Source organism: Heptranchias perlo, chromosome 1, assembly GCF_035084215.1.
Source record: "Heptranchias perlo isolate sHepPer1 chromosome 1, sHepPer1.hap1, whole genome shotgun sequence".
In the NCBI taxonomy this organism is placed as follows: Eukaryota; Metazoa; Chordata; class Chondrichthyes; order Hexanchiformes; family Hexanchidae; genus Heptranchias; species Heptranchias perlo.
In genome coordinates, this window is record NC_090325.1 from 160,783,420 (window position 1) to 160,805,141 (window position 21,722).

Consider the following 21,722-nt stretch of genomic DNA (forward strand, 5'->3'; position numbering starts at 1 on the left):
GAGAGTCCGAGAGCGGGAGGAGAGTCCGACAGCAGGAGGAGAGTCCGAGAGCGGGAGGAGAGTCCGAGAGGTGAGCACAGTGTAAAAGGAGATCCCGAGAGCGAGCGGAGCGTCTGAGAGCAGGAGGAGAGTCAGAGAGTGGGAGGAGAGTCCGAGAGGTGAGCACAGTGTAAAAGGAGAGTCCCGAGAGCGAGGCGAGAGTCCGAGAGCGAGGCGAGAGTCCGAGAGCGGGGGGAGAGTCCGAGAGCGGGGGGAGAGTCCGAGAGCGGGGGGAGAGTCCGAGAGCGGGGGGAGAGTCCGAGAGCGGGGGGAGAGTCCGAGAGCGGGGGGAGAGTCCGAGAGCGGGGGGAGAGTCCGAGAGCGGGGGGAGAGTCCGAGAGCGGGGGGAGAGTCCGAGAGCGGGGGGAGAGTCCGAGAGCGGGGGGAGAGTCCGAGAGCGGGGGGAGAGTCCGAGAGCGGGGGGAGAGTCCGAGAGCGGGGGGAGAGTCCGAGAGCGGGAGGAGAGTCCGAGAGGTAAGCGTGGTTTATAAGGAGATCCCGAGAGCGAGCGGAGAGTCTGAGAGCAGGCGGAGAGTCCGTGAGGTGAACGCAGTGTAAATGGAGAGTCCGAGAGCGGGAAGAGAGTCAGAGATTGGGAGGAGAGTCCGAGAGGTGAGCGCAGTGTCAAAGGAGAGTCCAGAGAGCGAGGCGAGAGTCCGAGAGCGAGGCGAGAGTCCGAGAGCGGGAGGAGAGTCCGAGAGCGGGAGGAGAGTCCGAGAGCGGGAGGAGAGTCCGAGAGCGGGAGGAGAGTCCGAGAGCGGGAGGAGGGTCCGAGAGCGGGAGGAGGGTCCGAGAGCGGGAGGAGGGTCCGAGAGCGGGAGGAGGGTCCGAGAGCGGGAGGAGAGTCCGAGAGCGGGAGGAGAGTCTGAGAGCGAGGAGAGAGTCTGAGAGTTGAGCGCAGTGTAAAAGGAGAGTCCGAGAGAGGGAGGAGAGTCCGAGAGGTGAGCACAGTGTCAATAGAGAGTCGGAGAGCATGAGGAGAGTCCGAGAGTGGGAGGAGAGTCTGAGAGGTGAGCGCAGTGTAAAAGGAGAGTCCTAAAGCGGTAGGAGAGTCGGAGAGTGGGAGGAGAGTCCGAGAGGTGAGCGCAGTGTAAAAGGAGAGTCCGAGAGCGGGTGGAGAGTCCGACAGGTGAGCGCGGTGTAAAAGGAGGGTCCCGAGAGCGAGAGGAGAGTCACGAGAGCGAGAGGAGAGTCCGAGAGGTGAGCGCGGTATAAAAGGAGATCCCGAGAGCGAGAGGAGAGTCCGGCAGCGGGAGGAGAGTCCGAGAGGTGAGCGCGGTATAAAAGGGGATCCCAAAAGCGAGAGGAGAGTCCGAGAGAGGGAGGAGAGTCCGAGAGGTGAGCCTAGTGTAAACGGAGATCCCGAGAGCGAGCGGAGAGTCTGAGAGCAGGAGGAGAGTCCGAGAGGTGAGCGCAGCGTAAAAGGAGAGTCCGAGAGCGGGAGGAGAGTCAGAGAGGTGAGCGCAGTGTAAAAGGAGAGTCCGAGAGCGGGAGGAGAGTCAGAGAGGTGAGCGCAGTGTAAAAGGAGAGTCCGAGAGGTGAGCGCAGTGTAAAAGGAGAGTCCGAGAGGTGAGCGCAGTGTAAAAGGAGAGTCCGAGAGGTGAGCGCAGTGTAAAAGGAGATTCCGAGAGCGAGCGGAGAGTCCGAGAGAGGGAGGAGAGTCCGAGAGGTGAGCACAGTGTCAAAGGAGAGTCCGAGAGCGGGAGGAGAGTCAGAGAGTGGGAGGAGAGTCCGAGAGGTGAGCGCGGTGCAAAAGGAGATTCCGAGAGGGGTAGGAGAGTCCGAGAGGTGAGCGCAGTGTAAAAGGAGAGTCCCGAGAGCGAGAGGAGAGTCCCGAGAGCGAGGCGAGAGTCCGAGAGCGAGGCGAGAGTCCGAGAGCGAGGCGAGAGTCCGAGAGCGAGGCGAGAGTCCGAGAGCGAGGCGAGAGTCCGAGAGCGAGGCGAGAGTCCGAGAGCGAGGCAAGAGTCCGAGAGCGAGGCAAGAGTCCGAGAGCGGGAGGAGAGTCCGAGAGCGGGAGGAGAGTCCGAGAGGTGAGCGCAGTGTAAAAGGAGAGTCCCGAGAGCGAGAGGAGAGTCCCGAGAGCGAGGGGAGAGTCCCGAGAGCGAGGGGAGAGTCCCGAGAGCGAGGGGAGAGTCCGAGAGCGAGGCGAGAGTCCGAGAGCGGGAGGAGAGTCCGAGAGCGGGAGGAGAGTCCGAGAGCGGGCGGAGAGTCCGAGAGCGGGCGGAGAGTCCGAGAGCGGGCGGAGAGTCCGAGAGCGGGCGGAGAGTCCAAGAGGTGAGCGCAGTGTAAAAGGAGCGTCTGAGAGAGGGAGGAGAGTCCGAGAGGTGAGCACAGTGTCAAAGGAGAGTCCGAGAGAGGGAGGAGAGTCCGAGAGGTGAGCACAGTGTCAATGGAGAGTCCGAGAGTGGGAGGAGAGTCCGAGACGTGAGCGCGGTGTAAAAGGAGATTCCGAGAGCATGAGGAGAGTCCGAGAGTGGGAGGAGATTCTGAGAGGTGAGCGCAGCGTAAAAGGAGAGTCCTAGAGCGGTCGGAGAGTCGGAGAGTGGGAGGAGAGCCCGAGAGCGAGAGGAGAGTCCGAGAGCGGGAGGAGAGTCCGAGAGTTGAGCGCGGTGTAAAAGGAGATCCCGAGAGCGAGACGAGAGTCCCGAGAGCGAGAGGAGAGTCCGAGAGGTGAGCGCGGTATAAAAGGAGATCCCGAGAGCGGGCGGAGAGTCCGAGAGCGAGGCGAGAGTCCGAGAGCGGGGGGAGAGTCCGAGAGCGGGGCGAGAGTCCGAGAGCGGGGGGAGAGTCCGAGAGCGGGGGGAGAGTCCGAGAGCGGGGGGAGAGTCCGAGAGCGGGGGGAGAGTCCCGAGAGCGAGGCAAGAGTCCGAGAGCGAGGCGAGAGTCCGAGAGCGGGGGGAGAGTCCGAGAGCGGGGGGAGAGTCCGAGAGCGGGGGGAGAGTCCGAGAGCGGGGGGAGAGTCCGAGAGCGGGGGGAGATTCCGAGAGCGGGGGGAGATTCCGAGAGCGGGGGGGAGATTCCGAGAGCGGGGGGAGAGTCCCGAGAGCGGGGGGAGAGTCCGAGAGCGGGGGGAGAGTCCCGAGAGCGAGGCGAGAGTCCGAGAGCGAGGCGAGAGTCCGAGAGCGGGGGGAGAGTCCGAGAGCGGGGGGAGAGTCCGAGAGCGGGGGGAGAGTCCGAGAGCGGGAGGAGAGTCCGAGAGGTAAGCGTGGTTTATAAGGAGATCCCGAGAGCGAGCGGAGAGTCTGAGAGCGAGGAGAGAGTCCGAGAGCGAGGCGAGAGTCCGAGAACGGGGGGAGAGTCCGAGAGCGGGGGGAGAGTCCGAGAGCGGGGGGAGATTCCGAGAGCGGGGGGAGATTCCGAGAGCGGGGGGGAGATTCCGAGAGCGGGGGGGAGATTCCGAGAGCGGGGGGAGAGTCCGAGAGCGGGGGGAGAGTCCGAGAGCGGGAGGAGAGTCCGAGAGCGGGAGGAGAGTCCGACAGCAGGAGGAGAGTCCGAGAGCGGGAGGAGAGTCCGAGAGGTGAGCACAGTGTAAAAGGAGATCCCGAGAGCGAGCGGAGCGTCTGAGAGCAGGAGGAGAGTCAGAGAGTGGGAGGAGAGTCCGAGAGGTGAGCACAGTGTAAAAGGAGAGTCCCGAGAGCGAGGCGAGAGTCCGAGAGCGAGGCGAGAGTCCGAGAGCGGGGGGAGAGTCCGAGAGCGGGGGGAGAGTCCGAGAGCGGGGGGAGAGTCCGAGAGCGGGGGGAGAGTCCGAGAGCGGGGGGAGAGTCCGAGAGCGGGGGGAGAGTCCGAGAGCGGGGGGAGAGTCCGAGAGCGGGGGGAGAGTCCGAGAGCGGGGGGAGAGTCCGAGAGCGGGGGGAGAGTCCGAGAGCGGGGGGAGAGTCCGAGAGCGGGGGGAGAGTCCGAGAGCGGGGGGAGAGTCCGAGAGCGGGGGGAGAGTCCGAGAGCGGGAGGAGAGTCCGAGAGGTAAGCGTGGTTTATAAGGAGATCCCGAGAGCGAGCGGAGAGTCTGAGAGCAGGCGGAGAGTCCGTGAGGTGAACGCAGTGTAAATGGAGAGTCCGAGAGCGGGAAGAGAGTCAGAGATTGGGAGGAGAGTCCGAGAGGTGAGAGCAGTGTCAAAGGAGAGTCCAGAGAGCGAGGCGAGAGTCCGAGAGCGAGGCGAGAGTCCGAGAGCGGGGGGAGAGTCCGAGAGCGGGGGGAGAGTCCGAGAGGTGAGCGCAGTGTAAAAGGAGAGTCCCGAGAGCGAGGCGAGAGTCCGAGAGCGAGGCGAGAGTCCGAGAGCGGGGGGAGAGTCCGAGAGCGGGGGTAGAGTCCGAGAGCGGGGGGAGAGTCCGAGAGCGGGGGGAGAGTCCGAGAGCGGGCGGAGAGTCCGTGAGGTGAACGCAGTGTAAATGGAGAGTCCGAGAGCGGGAAGAGAGTCAGAGAGTGGGAGGAGAGTCCGAGAGGTGAGCGCAGTGTAAAAGGAGATTCCGAGAGCGGGAGGAGAGTCCGAGAGTGGGAGGAGAGTCAGAGAGTGGGAGGAGAGTCCGAGAGGTGAGCGCAGTGTAAAACGAGAGTCCCGAGAGCGAGGCGAGAGTCCGAGAGCGGGGGGAGAGTCCGAGAGCGGGGGGAGAGTCCGAGAGCGGGGGGAGAGTCCGAGAGCGGGGGGAGAGTCCGAGAGCGGGGGGAGAGTCCGAGAGCGGGGGGAGAGTCCGAGAGGTGAACGCAGTGTAAATGGAGAGTCCCAGATGTGAGCGCAGCATGAAAGGAGAGTCCGAGAGCGGGAGGAGAGTCGGAGTGCACGAGAAGAGTCCAAGAGGTGAGCGCAGCATGAAAGGAGAGTCCGAGAGCGGGGGGAGAGTCCGAGAGCGAGAGGAGAGTCCGTCAGGTGAGCGCAGTGTAAATGGATAGTCATGGAGGTGAGCGCAGCGTAAAAGGAGAGTCCGAGAGCGGGAGGAGAGTCGGAGAGCGCGAGGAGAGTCCGAGAGCGGAAGGAGAGTCCGAGAGCGGGAGGAGAGTCCGAGAGCGGGAGGAGAGTCCGAGAGGTGAGCGCGGTGTAAAAGGAGAGTCCGAGAGTGGGAGGAGAGTCCGAGAGGTGAGCGCAGTGTAAAAGGAGAGTCCGAGAGCGGGAGGAGAATCAGAGAGCGGGAGTCGAGTCCGAGAGGTGAGCGCGGTGTAAAAGGAGATTCCGAGAGCGGGAGGAGAGTCCGAGAGGTGAGCGCAGTGTAAAAGGAGAGTCCGAGAGTGGGAGGAGAGTCCGAGAGGTGAGCGCAGTGTAAAAGGAGAGTCCCGAGAGCGAGGCGAGAGTCCGAGAGCGAGGGGAGAGTCCGAGAGCGAGGGGAGAGTCCGAGAGCGAGGGGAGAGTCCGAGAGTGGGAGGAGAGTCCGAGAGGTGAGCACAGTGTAAAAGGAGAGTCCGAGAGCGGGAGGTGAGTCAGAGAGGTGAGCGCAGTGTAAAAAGAGAGTCCGAGAGCGGGAGGAGAGTCCGAGAGGTGAGCGCAGAGTAAAAGGAGAGTCCCGAGAGCGAGAGGAGAGTCCGAGAGCGAGGGGAGAGTCCGAGAGCGGGGGGAGAGTCCGAGAGCGGGGGGAGAGTCCGAGAGGTAAGCGTGGTTTATAAGGAGATCCCGAGAGCGAGCGGAGAGTCTGAGAGCAGGCGGAGAGTCCGTGAGGTGAACGCAGTGTAAATGGAGAGTCCGAGAGCGAGAGGAGAGTCCGAGAGCGAGAGGAGAGTCCGAGAGCGAGAGGAGAGTCCGAGAGCGGGAGGAGAGTCCGTGAGGTGAACGCAGTGTAAATGGAGAGTCCCAGAGGTGAGCGCAGCATGAAAGGAGAGTCCGAGAGCGGGAGGAGAGTCGGAGTGCACGAGAAGAGTCCAAGAGCGGGAGGAGAGTCCGAGAGCGGGAGGAGAGTCCGAGAGCGGGAGGAGAGTCCGAGAGGTGCGTGCGGTGTAAAAGGAGATGCCGAGAGCGAGCGGAGAGTCCGAGAGCAGGAGGAGAGTCCGAGAGGTGAGCGCAGCGTAAAAGGAGAGTCCGAGAGCGGGAGGAGAGTCAGAGAGGTGAGCACAGTGTCAAAGGAGAGTCCGAGAGCGGGAGGAGAGATCCAGAGCGGGAGGAGAGTCCCAGAGTGGGAGGAGAGTCCGAGAGCGTGAGGAGAGTCCGAGAGGTGAGCACAGTGTCAAAGGAGAGTCCGAGAGCGAAAGGAGATTCCGCGAGTGGGAGGAGAGTCTGTGAGGTGAGAGTGGTGTATAAGGAGATCCCGAGAGCGAGCGGAGAGTCTGAGAGCGGGAGGAGAGTCCGAGAGGTGAGCTCAGTGTCAAAGGAGAGTCCGAGAGCGAGAGGAGAGTCCGAGAGCGGGAGGAGAGTCCGAGAGCGGGAGGAGACTCCGAGAGGTGAGCACAGTGTCAAAGGAGAGTCCGAGAGCGGGAGGAGAGTCCGAGAGCGGGAGGAGAGTCAGAGAGGTGAGCACAGTGTCAAAGGAGAGTCCGAGAGCGGGAGGAGAGATCCAGAGCGGGAGGAGAGTCCCAGAGTGGGAGGAGAGTCCGAGAGCGTGAGGAGAGTCCGAGAGGTGAGCACAGTGTCAAAGGAGAGTCCGAGAGCGAAAGGAGATTCCGCGAGTGGGAGGAGAGTCTGTGAGGTGAGAGTGGTGTATAAGGAGATCCCGAGAGCGAGCGGAGAGTCTGAGAGCGGGAGGAGAGTCCGAGAGGTGAGCTCAGTGTCAAAGGAGAGTCCGAGAGCGAGAGGAGAGTCCGAGAGCGGGAGGAGAGTCCGAGAGCGGGAGGAGACTCCGAGAGGTGAGCACAGTGTCAAAGGAGAGTCCGAGAGCGGGAGGAGAGTCCGAGAGCGGGAGGAGAGTCCGAGAGCGGGAGGAGAGTCCGAGAGCGGGAGGAGAGTCCGAGAGCGGGAGGAGAGTCCGAGAGGTGAGCGCAGCGTAAAAGGAGAGTCCGAGAGCGGGAGGAGAGTCCGAGAGGTGAGCGCGGTGTAAAAGGAGATTCCGAGAGCGAGCGGTGAGTCCGAGAGTGGGAGGAGAGTCCGAGAGGTGAGCACAGTGTAAAAGGAGAGTCCAAGAGCGAGATGAGAGTCTGAGAGCGAGGAGACAGTCTGAGATGTGCGCGCAGTGTAAAAGGAGAGTCCCGAGAGCGAGAGGAGAGTCCCGAGAGCGAGGAGAGAGCGAGGAGAGAGTCCGAGAGCGGGAGGAGAGTCCGAGAGCGGGAGGAGAGTCCGAGAGCGGGAGGAGAGTCCGAGAGCGGGAGGAGAGTCCGAGAGCGGGAGGAGAGTCCGAGAGCGGGAGGAGAGTCCGAGAGCGGGAGGAGAGTCCGAGAGCGGGAGGAGAGTCCGAGAGCGGGAGGAGAGTCCGAGAGCGGGAGGAGAGTCCGAGAGCGGGAGGAGAGTCCGAGAGGTTAGCGTGGTTTATAAGGAGATCCCGAGAGCGAGCGGAGAGTCTGAGAGCAGGAGGAGTGTCCGAGAGGTGAGCGCAGTGTAAAAGGAGAGTCAGACAGAGGAAGGAGAGTCCGAGAGGTGAGCACAGTGTAAAAGGAGAGTCAGACAGAGGGAGGAGAGTCCGAGAGGTGAGCACAGCCTAAAAGGAGAGTCCGAGAGCGAGGAGAGAGTCCCGAGAGCGAGAGGAGAGTCCGAGAGCGGGAGGAGAGTCCGAGAGCGGGAGGAGAGTCCGAGAGGTGAGCGCGGTATAAAAGGGGAACCCAAGAGCGAGAGGAAAGTCCGAGAGAGGGAGGAGAGTCCGAGAGGTGAGCGTGGTGTAAATGGAGATCCCGAGAGCGAGCGGAGAGTCTGAGGGCAGGAGGAGAGTCCGAGAGGTGAGCGCAGCGTAAAAGGAGAGTCCGAGAGGTGAGCGCAATGTAAAAGGAGAGTCCAAGAGCGAGATGAGAGTCAGAGAGTGGGAGGAGAGTCCGAGAGGTGAGTGCAGTGTAAAAGGAGAGTCCGAGAGGTGAGCGCAGTGTAAAAGGAGATCCCCGGAGCGAGCAGAGAGTCTGAGAGCAGGAGGAGAGTCCGAGAGGTGAGCACAGTGTAAAAGAAGAGAACCGAGAGCGAGAGGAGAGTCCGAGAGCGGGAGGAGAGTCCTGGAGGAGAGTCCGAGAGGTGAGCGCAGTGTAAAAGGAGAGACCCGAGAGCGAGGAGAGAGTCCCGAGAGCGAGAAGAGAGTCCGAGAGCGAGGAGAGTGTCCGAGAGCGAGGAGAGAGTCCGAGAGCGAGGCGAGAGTCCGAGAGCGGGGGGAGAGTCTGAGAGCGGGGGGAGATTCCGAGAGCGGGGGGAGATTCCGAGAGCGGGGGGAGATTCCGAGAGCTGGGGGAGAGTCCGAGAGCGGGAGGAGAGTCCGAGAGCGGGAGGAGAGTCCGAGAGCGGGAGGAGAGTCCGAGAGCGGGGGGAGAGTCCGAGAGCGGGGGGAGAGTCCAAGAGCGGGGGGAGAGTCCGAGAGCGGGGGGAGAGTCCGAGAGCGGGAGGAGAGTCCGAGAGCGGGAGGAGAGTCCGAGAGGTAAGCGTGGTTTATAAGGAGATCCCGAGAGCGAGCGGAGAGTCTGAGAGCGAGGAGAGAGTCCGAGAGCGAGGCGAGAGTCCGAGAACGGGGGGAGAGTCCGAGAGCGGGGGGAGAGTCCGAGAGCGGGGGGAGAGTCCGAGAGCGGGGGGAGAGTCCGAGAGCGGGGGGAGATTCCGAGAGCGGGGGGGAGATTCCGAGAGCGGGGGGGAGATTCCGAGAGCGGGAGGAGAGTCCGAGAGCGGGGGGAGAGTCCGAGAGCGGGAGGAGAGTCCGAGAGCGGGAGGAGAGTCCGACAGCAGGAGGAGAGTCCGAGAGCGGGAGGAGAGTCCGAGAGGTGAGCACAGTGTAAAAGGAGATCCCGAGAGCGAGCGGAGCGTCTGAGAGCAGGAGGAGAGTCAGAGAGTGGGAGGAGAGTCCGAGAGGTGAGCACAGTGTAAAAGGAGAGTCCCGAGAGCGAGGCGAGAGTCCGAGAGCGAGGCGAGAGTCCGAGAGCGGGGGGAGAGTCCGAGAGCGGGGGGAGAGTCCGAGAACGGGGGGAGAGTCCGAGAACGGGGGGAGAGTCCGAGAGCGGGGGGAGAGTCCGAGAGCGGGGGGAGAGTCCGAGAGCGGGAGGAGAGTCCGAGAGCGGGAGGAGAGTCCGAGAGGTAAGCGTGGTTTATAAGGAGATCCCGAGAGCGAGCGGAGAGTCTGAGAGCAGGCGGAGAGTCCGTGAGGTGAACGCAGTGTAAATGGAGAGTCCGAGAGCGGGAAGAGAGTCAGAGATTGGGAGGAGAGTCCGAGAGGTGAGCGCAGTGTCAAAGGAGAGTCCAGAGAGCGAGGCGAGAGTCCGAGAGCGAGGCGAGAGTCCGAGAGCGGGGGGAGAGTCCGAGAGGTGAGCGCAGTGTAAAAGGAGAGTCCCGAGAGCGAGGCGAGAGTCCGAGAGCGAGGCGAGAGTCCGAGAGCGGGGGGAGAGTCCGAGAGCGAGCGGAGAGTCCGTGAGGTGAACGCAGTGTAAATGGAGAGTCCGAGAGCGGGAAGAGAGTCAGAGAGGTGAGCGCAGTGTAAAAGGAGATTCCGAGAGCGGGAGGAGAGTCCGAGAGGTGAGCGCAGTGTAAAACGAGAGTCCCGAGAGCGAGGCGAGAGTCCGAGAGCGGGGGGAGAGTCCGAGAGCGGGGGGAGAGTCCGAGAGCGGGGGGAGAGTCCGAGAGCGGGGGGAGAGTCCGAGAGCGGGGGAGAGTCCGAGAGCGGGGGGAGAGTCCGAGAGCGGGGGGAGAGTCCGAGAGCGGGGGGAGAGTCCGAGAGCGGGGGGAGAGTCCGAGAGGTGAACGCAGTGTAAATGGAGAGTCCCAGATGTGAGCGCAGCATGAAAGGAGAGTCCGAGAGCGGGAGGAGAGTCGGAGTGCACGAGAAGAGTCCAAGAGGTGAGCGCAGCATGAAAGGAGAGTCCGAGAGCGGGGGGAGAGTCCGAGAGCGAGAGGAGAGTCCGTCAGGTGAGCGCAGTGTAAATGGATAGTCATGGAGGTGAGCGCAGCGTAAAAGGAGAGTCCGAGAGCGGGAGGAGAGTCGGAGAGCGCGAGGAGAGTCCGAGAGCGGAAGGAGAGTCCGAGAGCGGGAGGAGAGTCCGAGAGCGGGAGGAGAGTCCGAGAGGTGAGCGCGGTGTAAAAGGAGAGTCCGAGAGTGGGAGGAGAGTCCGAGAGGTGAGCGCAGTGTAAAAGGAGAGTCCGAGAGCGGGAGGAGAATCAGAGAGCGGGAGTCGAGTCCGAGAGGTGAGCGCGGTGTAAAAGGAGATTCCGAGAGCGGGAGGAGAGTCCGAGAGGTGAGCGCAGTGTCAAAGGAGAGTCCGAGAGTGGGAGGAGAGTCCGAGAGGTGAGCGCAGTGTAAAAGGAGAGTCCCGAGAGCGAGGCGAGAGTCCGAGAGCGAGGGGAGAGTCCGAGAGCGAGGGGAGAGTCCGAGAGCGAGGGGAGAGTCCGAGAGCGAGGGGAGAGTCCGAGAGTGGGAGGAGAGTCCGAGAGGTGAGCACAGTGTAAAAAGAGAGTCCGAGAGCGGGAGGTGAGTCAGAGAGGTGAGCGCAGTGTAAAAAGAGAGTCCGAGAGCGGGAGGAGAGTCCGAGAGGTGAGCGCAGTGTAAAAGGAGAGTCCCGAGAGCGAGAGGAGAGTCCGAGAGCGAGGGGAGAGTCCGAGAGCGGGGGGAGAGTCCGAGAGCGGGAGGAGAGTCCGAGAGGTAAGCGTGGTTTATAAGGAGATCCCGAGAGCGAGCGGAGAGTCTGAGAGCAGGCGGAGAGTCCGTGAGGTGAACGCAGTGTAAATGGAGAGTCCGAGAGCGGGAAGAGAGTCCGAGAGCGAGAGGAGAGTCCGAGAGCGAGAGGAGAGTCCGAGAGCGGGAGGAGAGTCCGTGAGGTGAACGCAGTGTAAATGGAGAGTCCCAGAGGTGAGCGCAGCATGAAAGGAGAGTCCGAGAGCGGGAGGAGAGTCGGAGTGCACGAGAAGAGTCCAAGAGCGGGAGGAGAGTCCGAGAGCGGGAGGAGAGTCCGAGAGCGGGAGGAGAGTCCGAGAGGTGCGTGCGGTGTAAAAGGAGATGCCGAGAGCGAGCGGAGAGTCCAAGAGCAGGAGGAGAGTCCGAGAGGTGAGCGCAGCGTAAAAGGAGAGTCCGAGAGCGGGAGGAGAGTCAGAGAGGTGAGCACAGTGTCAAAGGAGAGTCCGAGAGCGGGAGGAGAGACCGAGAGCGGGAGGAGAGTCCCAGAGTGGGAGGAGAGTCCGAGAGCGTGAGGAGAGTCCGAGAGGTGAGCGCGGTGTAAAAGGAGAGTCCGAGAGCGAAAGGAGATTCCGCGAGTGGGAGGAGAGTCTGAGAGGTGAGAGTGGTGTATAAGGAGATCCCGAGAGCGAGAGGAGAGTCCGAGAGCGAGGCGAGAGTCCGAGAGCGAGGCGAGAGTCCGAGAGCGAGGCGAGAGTCCGAGAGCGAGGGGAGAGTCCGAGAGCGAGGGGAGAGTCCGAGAGCGAGGGGAGAGTCCGAGAGCGAGGGGAGAGTCCGAGAGCGAGGGGAGAGTCCGAGAGCGGGGGGAGAGTCCGAGAGGTGAGCGCGGTGTAAAAGGAGAGTCCGAGAGCGAAAGGAGATTCCGCGAGTGGGAGGAGAGTCTGAGAGGTGAGAGTGGTGTATAAGGAGATCCCGAGAGCGAGAGGAGAGTCCGAGAGCGAGGGGAGAGTCCGAGAGCGAGGGGAGAGTCCGAGAGCGAGGGGAGAGTCCGAGAGCGAGGGGAGAGTCCGAGAGCGAGGGGAGAGTCCGAGAGCGAGGGGAGAGTCCGAGAGCGAGGGGAGAGTCCGAGAGCGGGGGGAGAGTCCGAGAGCGAGAGGAGAGTCCGTCAGGTGAGCGCAGTGTAAATGGAGAGTCCGAGAGCGGGAGGAGAGTCGGAGAGCGCGAGGAGAGTCCGAGAGGTGAGTGCGGTGTAAAAGGAGATCACGAGAGCAAGAGGAGAGACCGAGAGCGGGAGGAGAGTCGGAGAGGTGAGCGCGGGGTAAAAGGAGAGTCCGAGAGCGGGAGGAGAGTCCGAGAGCGAGGGGAGAGTCCGAGAGCGAGGGGAGAGTCCGAGAGCGAGGGGAGAGTCCGAGAGCGGGGGGAGAGTCCGAGAGCGGGAGGAGAGTCCGAGAGGTAAGCGTGGTTGATAAGGAGATCCCGAGAGCGAGCGGAGAGTCTGAGAGCAGGCGGAGAGTCCGTGAGGTGAACGCAGTGTAAATGGAGAGTCCGAGAGCGAGAGGAGAGTCCGAGAGCGAGAGGAGAGTCCGAGAGCGAGAGGAGAGTCCGAGAGCGAGGGGAGAGTCCGAGAGCGAGGGGAGAGTCCGAGAGCGAGGGGAGAGTCCGAGAGCGGGGGGAGAGTCCGAGAGGTGAGCGCGGTGTAAAAGGAGAGTCCGAGAGCGAAAGGAGATTCCGCGAGTGGGAGGAGAGTCTGAGAGGTGAGAGTGGTGTATAAGGAGATCCCGAGAGCGAGAGGAGAGTCCGAGAGCGAGGGGAGAGTCCGAGAGCGAGGGGAGAGTCCGAGAGCGAGGGGAGAGTCCGAGAGCGAGGGGAGAGTCCGAGAGCGAGGGGAGAGTCCGAGAGCGAGAGGAGAGTCCGTCAGGTGAGCGCAGTGTAAATGGAGAGTCCGAGAGCGGGAGGAGAGTCCGAGAGGTGAGTGCGGTGTAAAAGGAGATCCCGAGAGCAAGAGGAGAGACCGAGAGCGGGAGGAGAGTCCGAGAGGTGAGCGCGGGGTGAAAGGAGAGTCCGAGAGCGGGAGGAGAGTCCGAGAGCGGGAGGAGAGTCCGAGAGCGGGAGGAGAGTCCGAGAGCGGGAGGAGAGTCCGAGAGCGGGAGGAGAGTCCGAGAGCGGGAGGAGAGTCCGAGAGCGGGAGGAGAGTCCGAGAGGTGAGCGCGGTGTAAAAGGAGAGTCCGAGAGCGGGAGGAGAGTCCGAGAGCGGGAGGAGAGTCCGAGAGCGAGAGGAGAGTCCGTCAGGTGAGCGCAGTGTAAAAGGAGAGTCCGAGAGTGGGAGGAGAGTCCGAGAGGTGAGCGCAGTGTAAAAGCAGAGTCTGAGAGCGGGAGGAGAGTCGGAGAGGTGAGTACGGTGTAAAAGGAGATCCCGAGAGCGAGAGGAGAGACCGAGAGCGGGAGGAGAGTCCGAGAGGTGAGCGCGGTGTAAAAGGAGAGTCCGAGAGCGGGAGGAGAGTCCGAGAGCGGGAGCAGAGTCCGAGAGCGAGGAGAGAGTCCGAGAGCGGGAGGAGAGTCCGAGAGCGGGAGCAGAGTCCGAGAGCGGGAGGAGAGTCCGAGAGCGGGAGCAGAGTCCGAGAGCGGGAGCAGAGTCCGAGAGCGAGAGGAGAGTCCGTCAGGTGAGCGCAGTGTAAATGGAGAGTCATGGAGGTGAGCGCAGCGTAAAAGGAGAGTCCGAGAGCGGGAGGAGAGTTGGAGAGCGGGAGGAGAGTCCGAGAGGTGAGCGCAGTGTAAAAGGAGAGTCCGAGAATGGGAGGAGAGTCCGAGATGTGAGCGTAATGTAAAAGGAGAGTCCGAGAATGGGAGGAGAGTCCGAGAGGTGAGCGCAGTGTAAAAGGAGAGTCCGAGAATGGGAGGAGAGTCCGAGATGTGAGCGTAATGTAAAAGGAGAGTCCGAGAATGGGAGGAGATTCCGAGAGGTGAGCGCGGTGTAAAAGGAGAGTCCGAGAGCGGGATTAGAGTCCGAGAGCGGGAGGAGAGTCCGAGAGCGGGAGGAGAGTCCGAGAGCGGGAGGAGAGTCCGAGAGCGGGAGGAGAGTCCGAGAGCGGGAGGAGAGTCCGAGAGCGGGAGGAGAATCAGAGAGCGGGAGGAGAGTCCGAGAGGTGAGCGTGGTGTAACCGGAGAGTCCCGAGAGCGAGAGGAGAGTCCGAGAGCGAGAGGTGAGTCCGTGAGGTGAGCGCAGTGTAAAAGGAGAGTCCGAGAGCGGGAGGAGAGTCGGAGAGCGCGAGGAGAGTCCGAGAGGTGAGTACGGTGTAAAAGGAGAGTCCGAGAGCGGGAGGAGAGTCCGAGAGCGGGAGGAGAGTCCGAGAGCGGGAGGAGAGTCCGAGAGCGGGAGGAGAGTCCGAGGGGTGAGCGGGGTGTAAAAGGAGAGTCCAAGAACAGGAGGAGAGTCCGAGAGGTGAGCGCAGTGGAAACGGAGAGTCTAAGAGCCGGAGGAGAGTCCGAGAGGTGAGCGCGGTGTAAAAGGAGAGTCCGAGAGCGGGAGGAGAATCAGAGAGCGGGAGGAGAATCCTAGAGGTGAGCGGGAAGTAAATGGAGAGTCCCGAGAGCGAGAGTAGATTCCGAGAGGTGAGCCTGGTGTAACCGGAGAGTCCCGAGAGCGAAAGGTGAGTCCGAGAGCGAGAGGAGAGTCGGAGAGCGCAAGGAGAGTCCGAGAGGTGAGCGCAGTGTAAAAGGAGAGTCCGAGAGTGGGAGGAGAGTCCGAGAGGTGAGCGCAGTGTAAAAGGAGAGTCCGAGAGTGGGAGGAGAGTCCGAGAGGTGAGCGCAGTGTAAAAGGAGTGTCCGATAGTGGGAGGAGAGTCGGAGAGCGCGAGGAGAGTCCGAGAGGTGAGCGCAGTGTAAAAGGAGAGTCCGAGAGTGGGAGGAGAGTCGGAGAGCGCGAGGAGAGTCGGAGAGGTGAGCACAGTGTAAAAGGAGAGTCAGAGAGTGGGAGGAGAGTCGGAGAGGTGAGCGCAGTGTAAAAGGAGAGCCCGAGAGCGGGAGGAGAGTCCGAGAGGTGAGCGTGGTGTAAAAGGAGAGTCCGAGAGCGGGAGGAGAGTCCGAGAGCGGGAGGAGAGTCCGAGAGCGGGAGGAGAGTCCGAGAGCGGGAGGAGAGTCCGAGAGCGGGAGGAGAGTCCGAGAGCGGGAGGAGAGTCCGAGAGCGGGAGGAGAGTCCGAGAGCGGGAGGAGAGTCCGAGAGCGGGAGGAGAGTCCGAGAGGTGAGCGCAGTGTAAAAGGAGAGTCCGAGAGTGGGAGGAGAGTCGGAGAGCGCGAGGAGAGTCCGAGAGCGAGGAGAGAGTCCGAGAGCGGGAGGAGAGTCGGAGAGGTGAGTACGGTGTAAAAGGAGAGTCCGAGAGCGGGAGGAGAGTCCGAGAGCGAGGGGAGAGTCCGAGAGCGAGGGGAGAGTCCGAGAGCGGGGGGAGAGTCCGAGAGCGGGAGGAGAGTCCGAGAGGTAAGCGTGGTTGATAAGGAGATCCCGAGAGCGAGCGGAGAGTCTGAGAGCAGGCGGAGAGTCCGTGAGGTGAACGCAGTGTAAATGGAGAGTCCGAGAGCGAGAGGAGAGTCCGAGAGCGAGAGGAGAGTCCGAGAGCGAGAGGAGAGTCCGAGAGCGAGGGGAGAGTCCGAGAGCGAGGGGAGAGTCCGAGAGCGAGGGGAGAGTCCGAGAGCGGGGGGAGAGTCCGAGAGGTGAGCGCGGTGTAAAAGGAGAGTCCGAGAGCGAAAGGAGATTCCGCGAGTGGGAGGAGAGTCTGAGAGGTGAGAGTGGTGTATAAGGAGATCCCGAGAGCGAGAGGAGAGTCCGAGAGCGAGGCGAGAGTCCGAGAGCGAGGGGAGAGTCCGAGAGCGAGGGGAGAGTCCGAGAGCGAGGGGAGAGTCCGAGAGCGGGGGGAGAGTCCGAGAGCGGGGGGAGAGTCCGAGAGCGAGAGGAGAGTCCGTCAGGTGAGCGCAGTGTAAATGGAGAGTCCGAGAGCGGGAGGAGAGTCCGAGAGGTGAGTGCGGTGTAAAAGGAGATCCCGAGAGCAAGAGGAGAGACCGAGAGCGGGAGGAGAGTCCGAGAGGTGAGCGCGGGGTGAAAGGAGAGTCCGAGAGCGGGAGGAGAGTCCGAGAGCGGGAGGAGAGTCCGAGAGCGGGAGGAGAGTCCGAGAGCGGGAGGAGAGTCCGAGAGCGGGAGGAGAGTCCGAGAGGTGAGCGCGGTGTAAAAGGAGAGTCCGAGAGCGGGAGGAGAGTCCGAGAGCGGGAGGAGAGTCCGAGAGCGAGAGGAGAGTCCGTCAGGTGAGCGCAGTGTAAAAGGAGAGTCCGAGAGTGGGAGGAGAGTCCGAGAGGTGAGCGCAGTGTAAAAGCAGAGTCTGAGAGCGGGAGGAGAGTCGGAGAGGTGAGTACGGTGTAAAAGGAGATCCCGAGAGCGAGAGGAGAGACCGAGAGCGGGAGGAGAGTCCGAGAGGTGAGCGCGGTGTAAAAGGAGAGTCCGAGAGCGGGAGGAGAGTCCGAGAGCGGGAGCAGAGTCCGAGAGCGAGGAGAGAGTCCGAGAGCGGGAGGAGAGTCCGAGAGCGGGAGCAGAGTCCGAGAGCGGGAGGAGAGTCCGAGAGCGGGAGCAGAGTCCGAGAGCGAGAGGAGAGTCCGTCAGGTGAGCGCAGTGTAAATGGAGAGTCATGGAGGTGAGCGCAGCGTAAAAGGAGAGTCCGAGAGCGGGAGGAGAGTTGGAGAGCGGGAGGAGAGTCCGAGAGGTGAGCGCAGTGTAAAAGGAGAGTCCGAGAATGGGAGGAGAGTCCGAGATGTGAGCGTAATGTAAAAGGAGAGTCCGAGAATGGGAGGAGAGTCCGAGAGGTGAGCGCAGTGTAAAAGGAGAGTCCGAGAATGGGAGGAGAGTCCGAGATGTGAGCGTAATGTAAAAGGAGAGTCCGAGAATGGGAGGAGATTCCGAGAGGTGAGCGCGGTGTAAAAGGAGAGTCCGAGAGCGGGATTAGAGTCCGAGAGCGGGAGGAGAGTCCGAGAGCGGGAGGAGAGTCCGAGAGCGGGAGGAGAGTCTGAGAGCGGGAGGAGAATCAGAGAGCGGGAGGAGAATCAGAGAGCGGGAGGAGAGTCCGAGAGGTGAGCGTGGTGTAACCGGAGAGTCCCGAGAGCGAGAGGAGAGTCCGAGAGCGAGAGGTGAGTCCGTGAGGTGAGCGCAGTGTAAAAGGAGAGTCCGAGAGCGGGAGGAGAGTCGGAGAGCGCGAGGAGAGTCCGAGAGGTGAGTACGGTGTAAAAGGAGAGTCCGAGAGCGGGAGGAGAGTCCGAGAGCGGGAGGAGAGTCCGAGAGCGGGAGGAGAGTCCGAGAGCGGGAGGAGAGTCCGAGGGGTGAGCGCGGTGTAAAAGGAGAGTCCAAGAACAGGAGGAGAGTCCGAGAGGTGAGCGCAGTGGAAACGGAGAGTCTAAGAGCCGGAGGAGAGTCCGAGAGGTGAGCGCGGTGTAAAAGGAGAGTCCGAGAGCGGGAGGAGAATCAGAGAGCGGGAGGAGAATCCTAGAGGTGAGCGGGAAGTAAATGGAGAGTCCCGAGAGCGAGAGTAGATTCCGAGAGGTGAGCCTGGTGTAACCGGAGAGTCCCGAGAGCGAAAGGTGAGTCCGAGAGCGAGAGGAGAGTCGGAGAGCGCAAGGAGAGTCCGAGAGGTGAGTGCAGTGTAAAAGGAGAGTCCGAGAGTGGGAGGAGAGTCCGAGAGGTGAGCGCAGTGTAAAAGGAGAGTCCGAGAGTGGGAGGAGAGTCCGAGAGGTGAGCGCAGTGTAAAAGGAGTGTCCGATAGTGGGAGGAGAGTCGGAGAGCGCGAGGAGAGTCCGAGAGGTGAGCGCAGTGTAAAAGGAGAGTCCGAGAGTGGGAGGAGAGTCGGAGAGCGCGAGGAGAGTCCGAGAGGTGAGCACAGTGTAAAAGGAGAGTCAGAGAGTGGGAGGAGAGTCGGAGAGGTGAGCGCAGTGTAAAAGGAGAGCCCGAGAGCGGGAGGAGAGTCGGAGAGGTGAGCGCAGTGTAAAAGGAGAGCCCGAGAGCGGGAGGAGAGTCCGAGAGGTGAGCGTGGTGTAAAAGGAGAGTCCGAGAGCGGGAGGAGAGTCCGAGAGCGGGAGGAGAGTCCGAGAGCGGGAGGAGAGTCCGAGAGCGGGAGGAGAGTCCGAGAGCGGGAGGAGAGTCCGAGAGCGGGAGGAGAGTCCGAGAGCGGGAGGAGAGTCCGAGAGCGGGAGGAGAGTCCGAGAGCGGGAGGAGAGTCCGAGAGCGGGAGGAGAGTCAGAGAGCGGGAGGAGAGTCCGAGAGGTGAGCGTGGTGTAACCGGAGAGTCCCGAGAGCGAGAGGAGAGTCCGAGAGCGAGAGGTGAGTCCGTGAGGTGAGCGCAGTGTAAAAGGAGAGTCCGAGAGCGGGAGGAGAGTCGGAGAGCGCGAGGAGAGTCCGAGAGGTGAGTACGGTGTAAAAGGAGAGTCCGAGAGCGGGAGGAGAGTCCGAGAGCGGGAGGAGAGTCCGAGAGCGGGAGGAGAGTCCGAGAGGTGAGCGCGGTGTAAAAGGAGAGTCCGAGAGCGGGAGGAGAATCAGAGAGCGGGAGGAGAGTCCTAGAGGTGAGCGGGAAGTAAATGGAGAGTCCCGAGAGCGAGAGTAGATTCCGAGAGGTGAGCCTGGTGTAACCGGAGAGTCCCGAGAGCGAAAGGTGAGTCCGAGAGCGAGAGGAGAGTCGGAGAGCGCAAGGAGAGTCCGAGAGGTGAGCGCAGTGTAAAAGGAGAGTCCGAGAGTGGGAGGAGAGTCCGAGAGGTGAGCGCAGTGTAAAAGGAGAGTCCGAGAGTGGGAGGAGAGTCCGAGAGGTGAGCGCAGTGTAAAAGGAGTGTCCGATAGTGGGAGGAGAGTCGGAGAGCGCGAGGAGAGTCCGAGAGGTGAGCGCAGTGTAAAAGGAGAGTCCGAGAGTGGGAGGACAGTCGGAGAGCGCGAGGAGAGTCCGAGAGGTGAGCACAGTGTAAAAGGAGAGTCAGAGAGTGGGAGGAGAGTCGGAGAGGTGAGCGCAGTGTAAAAGGAGAGCCCGAGAGCGGGAGGAGAGTCGGAGAGGTGAGCGCAGTGTAAAAGGAGAGCCCGAGAGCGGGAGGAGAGTCCGAGAGGTGAGCGTGGTGTCAAAGGAGAGTCCGAGAGCGGGAGGAGAGTCCGAGAGCGGGAGGAGAGTCCGAGAGCGGGAGGAGAGTCCGAGAGCGGGAGGAGAGTCCGAGAGCGGGAGGAGAGTCCGAGAGCGGGAGGAGAGTCCGAGAGCGGGAGGAGAGTCCGAGAGCGGGAGGAGAGTCCGAGAGCGGGAGGAGAGTCCGAGAGCGGGAGGAGAGTCCGAGGGGTGAGCCCGGTGTAAACGGAGAGTCCTGGAGCTGAGCGCAGTGGAAACGGAGAGTCGAAGAGCGGGAGGAGAATCAGAGAGCGGGAGGAGAGTCCGAGAGGTGAGCGTGGTGTAACCGGAGAGTCCCGAGAGCGAGAGGAGAGTCCGAGAGCGAGAGGTGAGTCCGTGAGGTGAGCGCAGTGTAAAAGGAGAGTCCGAGAGCGGGAGGAGAGTTGGAGAGCGCGAGGAGAGTCCGAGAGGTGAGTACGGTGTGAAAGGAGATCCCGAGAGCGAGAGGAGAGACCGAGAGCGGGAGGAGAGTCGGAGAGGTGAGCGTGGTGTAAAAGGAGAGTCCTGGAGCTGAGCGCAGTGGAAAAGGAAAGTTTGAGAGCGGGGGGAGAGTCAGAGAGCGGGAGGAGAGACCTCGAGGTGAGCGCGATGTAAACGGAGAGTCCCGAGAGCGAGAGTAGAGTCCGAGAGCGGGAGTAGAGTCAGAGAGGTGAGCGCGGTGTAAAAGGAGATCCCGAGAGCGGGAGGAGAGTCCGAGAGCGGGAGGAGAGTCCGAGAGCGGGAGGAGAGTCGGAGAGGTTACCGTAATGTAAAAGGAGTGTCCGATAGTGGGAGGAGAGTCCGAGAGGTGAGCGCAGTGTAAAAGCAGAGTCTGAGAGCAGGAGGAGTGTCGGAGATCGGGAGGAGAGTCCGAGAGGTGAGTACGGTGTAAAAGCAGATCCCGAGAGCGAGAGGAGAGACCGAGAGCGGGAGGAGAGTCGGAGAGCGCGAGGAGAGTCCGAGAGGTGAGCGCAGTGTAAAAGGAGAGTCCGAGAGTGGGAGGAGAGTCCGAGAGGTGAGCGCAGTGTAAAAGGAGAGTCCGAGAGTGGGAGGAGAGTCGGAGAGCGCGAGGAGAGTCCGAGAGGTGAGCGCAGTATAAAAGGAGAGTCCGATAGTGGGAGGAGAGTCCGAGAGGTGAGCGCAGTGTGAAAGGAGAGTCCGAGAGTGGGAGGAGAGTCCGAGAGGTGAGCGCAGTGCAAAAGGAGAGTCTGAGAGCGGGAGGAGAGTCGGAGAGTGGGAGGAGAGTCCGAAAGGTGAGTACGGTGTAAAAGGAGATCCCGAGAGCGAGAGGAGAGTCTGAGAGGAAAGGATGCCCCAGAGCATGGTACATTGGCGAGACCATGCAGACGCTGCGACAACGGATGAACGGACACCGCGCAACAATCGCCAAACAGGAGGGTTCCCTCCCAGTCGGGGAACACTTCAGCAGTCATGGACATTCATCCACCGACCTTCGGGTAAGCGTACTCCAAGGCGGCCTTCGAGACACACGACAACGCAAAATCGTCGAGCAGAAATTGATAGCCAAGTTCCGCACCCATGAGGACGGCCTCAACCGGGATCTTGTGTTCATGTCACGCTACACGTTACCCCACCAGCGAACAAATGTTATCTGTTTTTAATATAATGGGTCATTTGCTGGCTCTCTCTGCCTTCCGGATGTTTCTGCCTCTCTCTGTTTTTTTTTCTCTGTTTTTTTTCCCTGTTTGTTTTTTTGTTGAATGTGTATTCGGGGGTTCTGCAGGTGACACCTCTCTGTCTGAACACGGTGATTGCCTTGGCAACGGGCAGTTGCAGGGGCAGTCTGTAAACACCATGTATTGTTCAATATGTATAAATGCGTAGGCTTCAAGGAGCTCTTGAAACATTTGCCTGAGGAAGGAGAAAATCTCCGAAAGCTTGTGAATTTAAAATAAAATTGCTGGACTATAACTTGGTGTTGTAAAATTGTTTACAATTGTCAACCCCAGTCCATCACCGGCATCTCCACATCGAGATTATCGTGGATAGCATGTTCAGTGAGGTGGTCACACCACAGGTAAAGATTACACAGGCAGAAAGGAAATGGGTGACCGCCAGGCAGTGTAAAAGGACTAGGCAGGTAGAGCAGGAGTCCCCTGGGACCATCTCCCTCGCAAACAGATATTCCGCTTTGGATATTGTTGGGGGAGATGGTTTATCAGGGGAAAGCAGCAAAAGCCAAGTTTGTGGCAACATGGGTGGCTCTGCTGCACAGGAGGAGAGGAATAAGAGTGACAGGGCTTTCTTGATGGGCGATTCAATTGTAAGGGGAACAGATAGGCGTTTCTGCGGCCGCAAACATGACTCCAGGATGGTATGTTGCCTCCCTGGTGCGAGGGTCAAGGATGTCACAGATCGGCTGCAGGGCATTCTGGAGGGGGAGGGTGAACAGCCAGTAGTCGTGGTCCATATTGGTACCAACGACAGAGGTGAAAAAAGAGATGAGGTCCTGCAAGGTGAATTTAAGGAGTTAGGAGATGAAGCATGACTTCAAAGGTAGTGATCTCAGGATTACTACCAGTGCCACGTGCTAGTGAGTATAGGAACAGGAGAATAGGCCAGATGAATGCGTGGGTGCAGGGATGGTGTAGGAGGGAGCGATTTAGATTCCTGGGACATTGGGACCGGTTCCGGGGAAGGTGGGACCTGTACAAGCTGGACGAGTTGCACCCGAGCAGGACTGGGACCGATGTCCTCGCGTGGGTGTTTGGTAGTGCTGTTGGGGAAGGTTTAAACTAGAATGGCAGGGGGATGGGAACCTGAGCAGGGAGACAGAGGAGGAGCAAACAATGATAGAAACAAAAGACAGAAAGGGAAGAAGCAATCGTGGAAGGCAGAGAAAACAAGGGCGAAAAACAAATAGGACCATAGTGCAAAATAAAATTAAGATGA